The 7,822-nt window shown below is 40.7% G+C and overlaps 1 long non-coding RNA gene across 1 annotated transcript in view; it reads right to left on the minus strand.

The window, feature by feature from the left end:
* The window catches only part of LOC128698147 (uncharacterized), a 7,963-nt gene extending 1,425 nt beyond the window's left edge, over positions 1 to 6,538 (minus strand). The window contains exon 1 of the long non-coding RNA XR_008408427.2: positions 6,407 to 6,538. This is a non-coding gene — a long non-coding RNA (uncharacterized lncRNA). The remainder of the gene's footprint in view (positions 1 to 6,406) is intronic.
* Between the last annotated feature and the right edge of the window lie 1,284 nt (positions 6,539 to 7,822).

The following is a 7,822-nucleotide window of genomic DNA, read 5'->3' on the forward strand; positions in this document are numbered from 1 at the left end:
TTATCATCTATATATAATTTATAATCTATATAATATATATATCTCTGGCTGAAGGAGACTCGAACCTACGAACCTTGGAACAAGGTACGCAGTGCTTTACCAATCTACCCACACTGGATCAATACCTTGGAGTCCAGCTTGCGCTAGACTTTGATCCAAGGCAGTCAGCTTTCAGGGAGAAGGCTTACAGCTTTTCTTCTCACCCCCTGCATGCATCAGCCTTACTAGAGATATTAACAATGCAAGGAATTCGCAAGAGTAGGCGAAATATGCACAAACACTGATCTCTGGCTGAAGGAGACTCGAACCTACGAACCTTGGAACAAGGTACGCAGTGCTTTATTGGTCCAGTGTGGGTAGATTGGTAAAGCACTGCGCACCTTGTTCCAAGGTTCGTAGGTTCGAGTCTCCTTCAGCCAGAGATCAGTGTTTATATATATATATATATATATATATATATATATATATGTATATATATATATATATATTGGTGGAATGATGATGTAAAGAGAGTAGTAAGGGAGAAAAAGTTAGCATATGAGAAGTTTTTACAAAGTAGAAGTGATGCAAGGAGGGAAGAGTATATGGAGAAAAAGAGAGAAGTTAAGAGAGTGGTGAAGCAATGTAAAAAGAGAGCAAATGAGAGAGTGGGTGAGATGTTATCAACAAATTTTGTTGAAAATAAGAAAAAGTTTTGGAGTGAGATTAACAAGTTAAGAAAGCTTAGAGAACAAATGGATTTGTCAGTTAAAAATAGGAGAGGAGAGTTATTAAATGGAGAGTTAGAGGTATTGGGAAGATGGAAGGAATATTTTGAGGAATTGTTAAATGTTGATGAAGATAGGGAAGCTGTGATTTCGTGTATAGGGCAAGGAGGAATAACATCTTGTAGGAGTGAGGAAGAGCCAGTTGTGAGTGTGGGGGAAGTTCGTGAGGCAGTAGGTAAAATGAAAGGGGGTAAGGCAGCCGGGATTGATGGGATAAAGATAGAAATGTTAAAAGCAGGTGGGGATATAGTTTTGGAGTGGTTGGTGCAATTATTTAATAAATGTATGGAAGAGGGTAAGGTACCTAGGAATTGGCAGAGAGCATGCATAGTTCCTTTGTATAAAGGCAAAGGGGATAAAAGAGAGTGCAAAAATTATAGGGGGATAAGTCTGTTGAGTGTACCTGGTAAAGTGTATGGTAGAGTTATAATTGAAAGAATTAAGAGTAAGACGGAGAATAGGATAGCAGATGAACAAGGAGGCTTTAGGAAAGGTAGGGGGTGTGTGGACCAGGTGTTTACAGTGAAACATATAAGTGAACAGTATTTAGATAAGGCTAAAGAGGTCTTTGTGGCATTTATGGATTTGGAAAAGGCGTATGACAGGGTGGATAGGGGGGCAATGTGGCAGATGTTGCAAGTGTATGGTGTAGGAGGTAGGTTACTGAAAGCAGTGAAGAGTTTTTACGAGGATAGTGAGGCTCAAGTTAGAGTATGTAGGAAAGAGGGAAATTTTGTCCCAGTAAAAGTAGGCCTTAGACAAGGATGTGTGATGTCACCGTGGTTGTTTAATATATTTATAGATGGGGTTGTAAGAGAAGTAAATGCGAGGGTTTTGGCAAGAGGCGTGGAGTTAAAAGATAAAGAATCACACACAAAGTGGGAGTTGTCACAGCTGCTCTTTGCTGATGACACTGTGCTCTTGGGAGATTCTGAAGAGAAGTTGCAGAGATTGGTGGATGAATTTGGTAGGGTGTGCAAAAGAAGAAAATTAAAGGTGAATACAGGAAAGAGTAAGGTTATGAGGATAACAAAAAGATTAGGTGATGAAAGATTGAATATCAGATTGGAGGGAGAGAGTATGGAGGAGGTGAACGTATTCAGATATTTGGGAGTGGACGTGTCAGCGGATGGGTCTATGAAAGATGAGGTGAATCATAGAATTGATGAGGGAAAAAGAGTGAGTGGTGCACTTAGGAGTCTGTGTAAACAAAGAACTTTGTCCTTGGAGGCAAAGAGGGGAATGTATGAGAGTATAGTTTTACCAACGCTCTTATATGGGTGTGAAGCGTGGGTGATGAATGTTGCAGCGAGGAGAAGGCTGGAGGCAGTGGAGATGTCATGTCTGAGGGCAATGTGTGGTGTGAATATAATGCAGAGAATTCGTAGTTTGGAAGTTAGGAGGAGGTGCGGGATTACCAAAACTGTTGTCCAGAGGGCTGAGGAAGGGTTGTTGATGTGGTTCGGACATGTAGAGAGAATGGAGCGAAACAGAATGACTTCAAGAGTGTATCAGTCTGTAGTGGAAGGAAGGCGGGGTAGGGGTCGGCCTAGGAAGGGTTGGAGGGAGGGGGTAAAGGAGGTTTTGTGTGCGAGGGGCTTGGACTTCCAGCAGGCATGCGTGAGCGTGTTTGATAGGAGTGAATGGAGACAAATGGTTTTTAATACTTGACGTGCTGTTGGAGTGTGAGCAAAGTAACATTTATGAAGGGATTCAGGGAAACCGGCAGGCCGGACTTGAGTCCTGGAGATGGGAAGTACAGTGCCTGCACTCTGAAGGAGGGGTGTTAATGTTGCAGTTTAAAAACTGTAGTGTAAAGCACCCTTCTGGCAAGACAGTGATGGAGTGAATGATGGTGAAAGTTTTTCTTTTTCGGGCCACCCTGCCTTGGTGGGACTCGGCCGGTGTGATAATAAATAAATAAAAAATAATATATATATAGTTATATTCTATTGTTACATAAAAAGAAATATAGTCAAAGAAATTTAACTTTATTTTACTTTTAATGTTAATTAAAAAGTCTTACTTTAATTAGAGAAATGTATGCTTCAACAGACCATAAAATGTGAATATTTATATCTAAAAATCAATAATGTGAGCTTCAAAAATGTTAAAGTGAGACTTCCATCAGTGTTCTCCAACCCAGGCAAGAAAATCCACCAGATCCACATAATAAAATAGCACGTACAATAAGCGTGATAAAGATAAATTATCATGTACTGAATTAAGCAGCCCCTTTAGAAATATTATGCCGTAATATATTGACACAAAACCTGCAGGTAAACTGGTACCTGAGAACTTTTGCTGCCTCAGGTGGTGGCAATATCTGTTCTTGACCATGAACCACCTATACAGTAACACATCTGACACGTCGAATTACAACAGATTGTCAGTGGTACAATACTTGTATAATATGTACCTATGATATAACTATGTATCACCACAATCTGGGCTACCCCAACCCCCTCCCTCATCCACACGACTCAGCTTGGCGGGTAGATCTGGGTGAGTGTAAATAGGAAGCGCGTCTGTCATGCGTTCAGCAGACGGAGGATCAAGCCTCCACCACGTCTTGTTAGGAATGACCCACATTGGTTTAGAGATTAGTGTGAATTATAAAATTATTATTAATCTGCCTGACGCTTCTTCTTGTTTAAGTCTCCCTTCCATTTCTGAATTAAATTTATTGTGTTTGAAGCTAATATACAATAGGTGGTCTTTATGACTGAAGTTCACTTGTAAACTAAAATCAAGAACATTTTAATTCAGAACAGAAGGGTCATTAATTGTTTTCTGAGGCCCATTTAAAGACTCGGCTAATGTCCGCTTGGAGATTTGCAGTGTCCTCAGTGGATGACACTGTCATGCAAATTCTGACATCGCCAGTGAAGGAGGACACGGTGCTGTGGCTTACATCCAAGTCTACAGTTTACTTGTAAACTAAAAAGCGAACATTGTAATTCAGGACAGTATAGTCTAATCAACTGCCTCCAGTACGTTGCATGCAACCTGGAGTCAGAATTAAGATGTGCCTCAGTGAGTACTCTCCACAGTTCTCCAGAATACTTTAATCTGTTAATAATAATATTCTCTTTGACTTGATCATTTTTAACTAATAACTACCACTAGGTTTATAACTGCCCAATTTTGTATTATTAAAGATGATTAAATTGTTTTATTAAAACTTTTTATTAATGCTAAAAAATTCTCATAAATTTCTGGTCATGTAACCTACAGAAAATCCTCAGACGTCTCAGCTTTAGTCCCTGACATATGGATTAAAATAAGCTCTCAGTATGCACGCGCTGAGCAGTGTGCAGTGTGCAGTGTGCAAATCAGCGAAATTATTTACAAACATTATGTCTCAGTTAACAAAAGGATTCTATCCTACACACTCTGCATGAAAGTACTGCGTACTTCGATACAGAGTGTGTAGGTTCGAATCCTGCTGTGGACTGAGAGACAATGTTTGTATACTCTAAGAAATATACCCTCGGAGCATATACCCTGCTCATATGAAACACTGGTATAATCCAGTGTGTCCACTACACGTTTATGTCTTGTCAATACATCTTCTCTCCTCAATGACTTCTCATGATCGTTAATTATCATTTCTTCTTAGGTGGCTTCTGAAGTAGAATTATCGCTCTGTTTTTGCTTTAGTTTCTATCTTCTTATCTAATTCTACTTCACGTTTCTCAGGAAAAAAAAATAAATCCTAGTTCTTCTGGTTATTTCCATTTTCTCCGCCCCGGGTTAGCTTCGCACTTTTCCAAGCTCTATTGTTCATGAGTTTCACGTCCTTGTATTGTTGGTTAGAGGTCCGGGGTCTCTCTCTCTTATCTATTTCCCTCCGGGGGGAAGGGGGTACGAAACTTTCTTTTGCATATTTGCATTTTAGTTTGAACAATTTTATCATTTCGTAGATGGTGTGTGTGTGTGTGTGTAGCCGCTGTGTGTCGTGTGTCTGGGGGTCGAGTCTCGGCCTCTGGATGCTTCTCTCAGCCTATAATTGTCCTGGATCGAGTCTCAGCTCCTGGAATCGTATTTTCGCTGGTAGCTACTGAGTTCACTCTCTCTTGGCTTCGAAAGCTTTATGGTACATCTTCTTAAGGCTGAAAAAAAGTCAAACCTGAGAGAGGAAGGAGATCCAGAGGTAGCATCAACATGTGTGGAAGCTCAGCCTCTGGAGGAGTTCCGTGCACACCTCCACTCAGACCTGCCTCTAACGCCCAGGCTCACATTCCCACTCAAATACAATAACCAAAAAGAAGTCATACTCCACTCCCCTTCCTACACCCACAGTGCAAGAATCTTTCACACAGCTTCTCACCCACAATGTCCAATCCGTATATTCCCCTACAACCTATATAACTGCATCCACGACTAAACACATCCTCAACAACTGCCAGACACTGCATCATCATGGGATCTTGATACAAAGAATTCTTCAAAACTTGTCCAACCTTTGGACGAAGACCTTCGACTAGTGGATGGTACCACTATGACCCCGCCTCCTCCTGCTTCCCCTCACCTGACTACGGTCCTATGCTGTACATTTTACAAAATTGATGGACTGACCACATCGACTCAAGGTTGTGAGGGACTTATTACCTCATTCTCCTCCTATTGTTCATGCTTCTCCTGTGTATGGACTGATGAAGCCACTGTGTGGCGAAACGTTTCCTTAATAAAGATACCCAAGAGTTGCACATGTGTTGAATTTGTCAGAGAGTGCAAACATCCCCTGACATTGTAGCACACATAAGCATTATAGCACACACAAACATTATAGTACACAGATACGGTTTCTCCCAGTTGGATATCAGATTATGAGGAAAGACAGAGAGAACATAGGTGGAGGTGTAGTGCTGCTTTTTAGAAGCCAGTGGAATTCTGAGGAAGTGAGGAGAATAAACAAAAATGGAGCAAATGAATATACAGGAGTTCCAAGGTGGTGATAACAGTGACATACATCCTTGCACTAAACAGCAGGAGACCAAGACAAGAAAAATAATGACAGGAAGAGAGTGGTAACGGACACAGTATCAGAGGTGGCCAGAAAAACCCACATGAGTAATGCAAAGCTACTGATATTGGAAGACTTCAACTACAAGGAAACGGGAGCCAAACAAGAGACCAGAAACGTAGAGAGGTAATCACCAACATATCAGGGACACACCCAGAGAGAGAGATGAGAAAAATGAGCCAGCAATGGTTAGGCTTTGTATTGACCTTGAGCTATTCTAACATAGGGATATTGATTATTGATATATATTACCATGCAATCTTGAGCGTTTAATAACTTTAACAAACGAATATTTGAGGCTAATTAGAGAGGCCCAATGACTTTTTTGTGAATGATATAGCATCAAAAGCGAAATACGATCTAAGGTTGCTATACAGCTGCATCAGGAGGGTGTGAACAGTAAAGATGGCATGGCTGAACAAAGGAAGGAGGAGAGCTCAGTAGAAATAAATAGGAAGTATGTGAGGAATTTAGCAAGAAATTTAAGAAGATAGTCTCGGGGGGAAACAGGGAAGATAGTAGAGAGTCAAAGATGCAGAGTGCACTAGAAAGTGTAGGACACAGTACAATTGACAGAAGATGTGAAAAAATTATGGTGCGAGTTAAATACCTTGAAGGCAATGGAACCAGATACTATCTCCTCCATGAGTGGTCCTGAGAGAGTGCAGTAACAATGTGTGTGAACCACTAGCCACAGTTCTCAACAAGTCAAGAGAAACAGGCCAACTGCCAGAGGTTCTGAAAACAACAAATGTAGTCTCAGTATTTAAAAAAGGGATAGACAGGCAACATTAAACTACAGACTGGTGTTAGCGACATGCTTAACATTATCAGGAGCTGAGAGGTGGATGACCTAGAATACAATGCGTTCATAAACAACAACTTGCAAGTTTAAGAAATTGTAAATTCTTTCTCACACACTAGAGTTCTAAGACAAGGTAACAGAAGTAAGGCAAGAGAAAGAGAGAGCGGGATCGCTAGACTGCATACTTTTTTTTTGAACAGAAATAAGGTTTAGACACAGTACTGCACAACAAGTTGGGACAAAAGTTAGAGGAACAAGCAAGAATAGCAAAGGACTGCAGTTGATTAAGAAATTCTTAACATGAGGGAAACAAAGAGTGATTGTTCTGGGAGAGACGCAGATGTGAAATTAATGAGAACACAGATGAGGAACAGAACCTGGACAGACTGCAAGTCTGGCCTGACAAGAGGCTACTAGAATTAACCACGGCAAGTGTAAAGTATCGCTAATTATGATGGGCAAAGAAGACTGCAAACGGAGTACAGGATCTGGATCAAAGGCTGCAATGTCACTTTAAGAGAAGTACCTCGAGGTGATTATTGTACAGACTATATCGCCTGAGGTACATACAAACCTAATTACTGCTGCAATAAATGCTGTGGCAAATGTAAGATAATTTTTCAGGAACCTAAGCAAGGAGTCGTTCACGACACTGTATATGACATACGTCAGGCGCATATTGGAGTATGCAGCACTAGTATAGAATCTCCACTTGATCACACATGTCAAAAAACAGAAGAAAGTGCTGAGGTTAGCAACGAGACTAGTCCCGGAGCTAAGGAGTATGTCCTGTGAACAGAGGTTAAGGGAACTAAACCTAATTGCATTAGAGGATAGAAGGACAGAGGGCCATATAATAATAGCGTATAAAATACTAAGAGGAGCTTATAGAGTGGAGAGGCACAGATTATGCGAGTGGCCAGAGACAAGAACACTGGGGTCCAGCTGGAAGTTAAGACAGATGTGTCACAGGGTTGTTAGAAAGTATTTCCTCAACCTTAGAATAATTAGGAAGAGGACTAACCTGCACCCTGGAGTGATAGAGGTAATATCCATACACAACTTTAACTGGTTTCTGTTTCATAATCTTATATTGTATAATTTCTGCTATATGAGTCATGTTCACTGGGCTGATATTATCTTGAGTACCGTCCAAATCTTCGAAAAAAAAATTCACCTGGTTCATTTCAGCCTTCTCACCTGTCAGTTTAATGACTGATG

This window comes from Cherax quadricarinatus, chromosome 63 (genome assembly GCF_038502225.1).
Source record: "Cherax quadricarinatus isolate ZL_2023a chromosome 63, ASM3850222v1, whole genome shotgun sequence".
NCBI classification, from domain to species: domain Eukaryota; kingdom Metazoa; phylum Arthropoda; class Malacostraca; order Decapoda; family Parastacidae; genus Cherax; species Cherax quadricarinatus.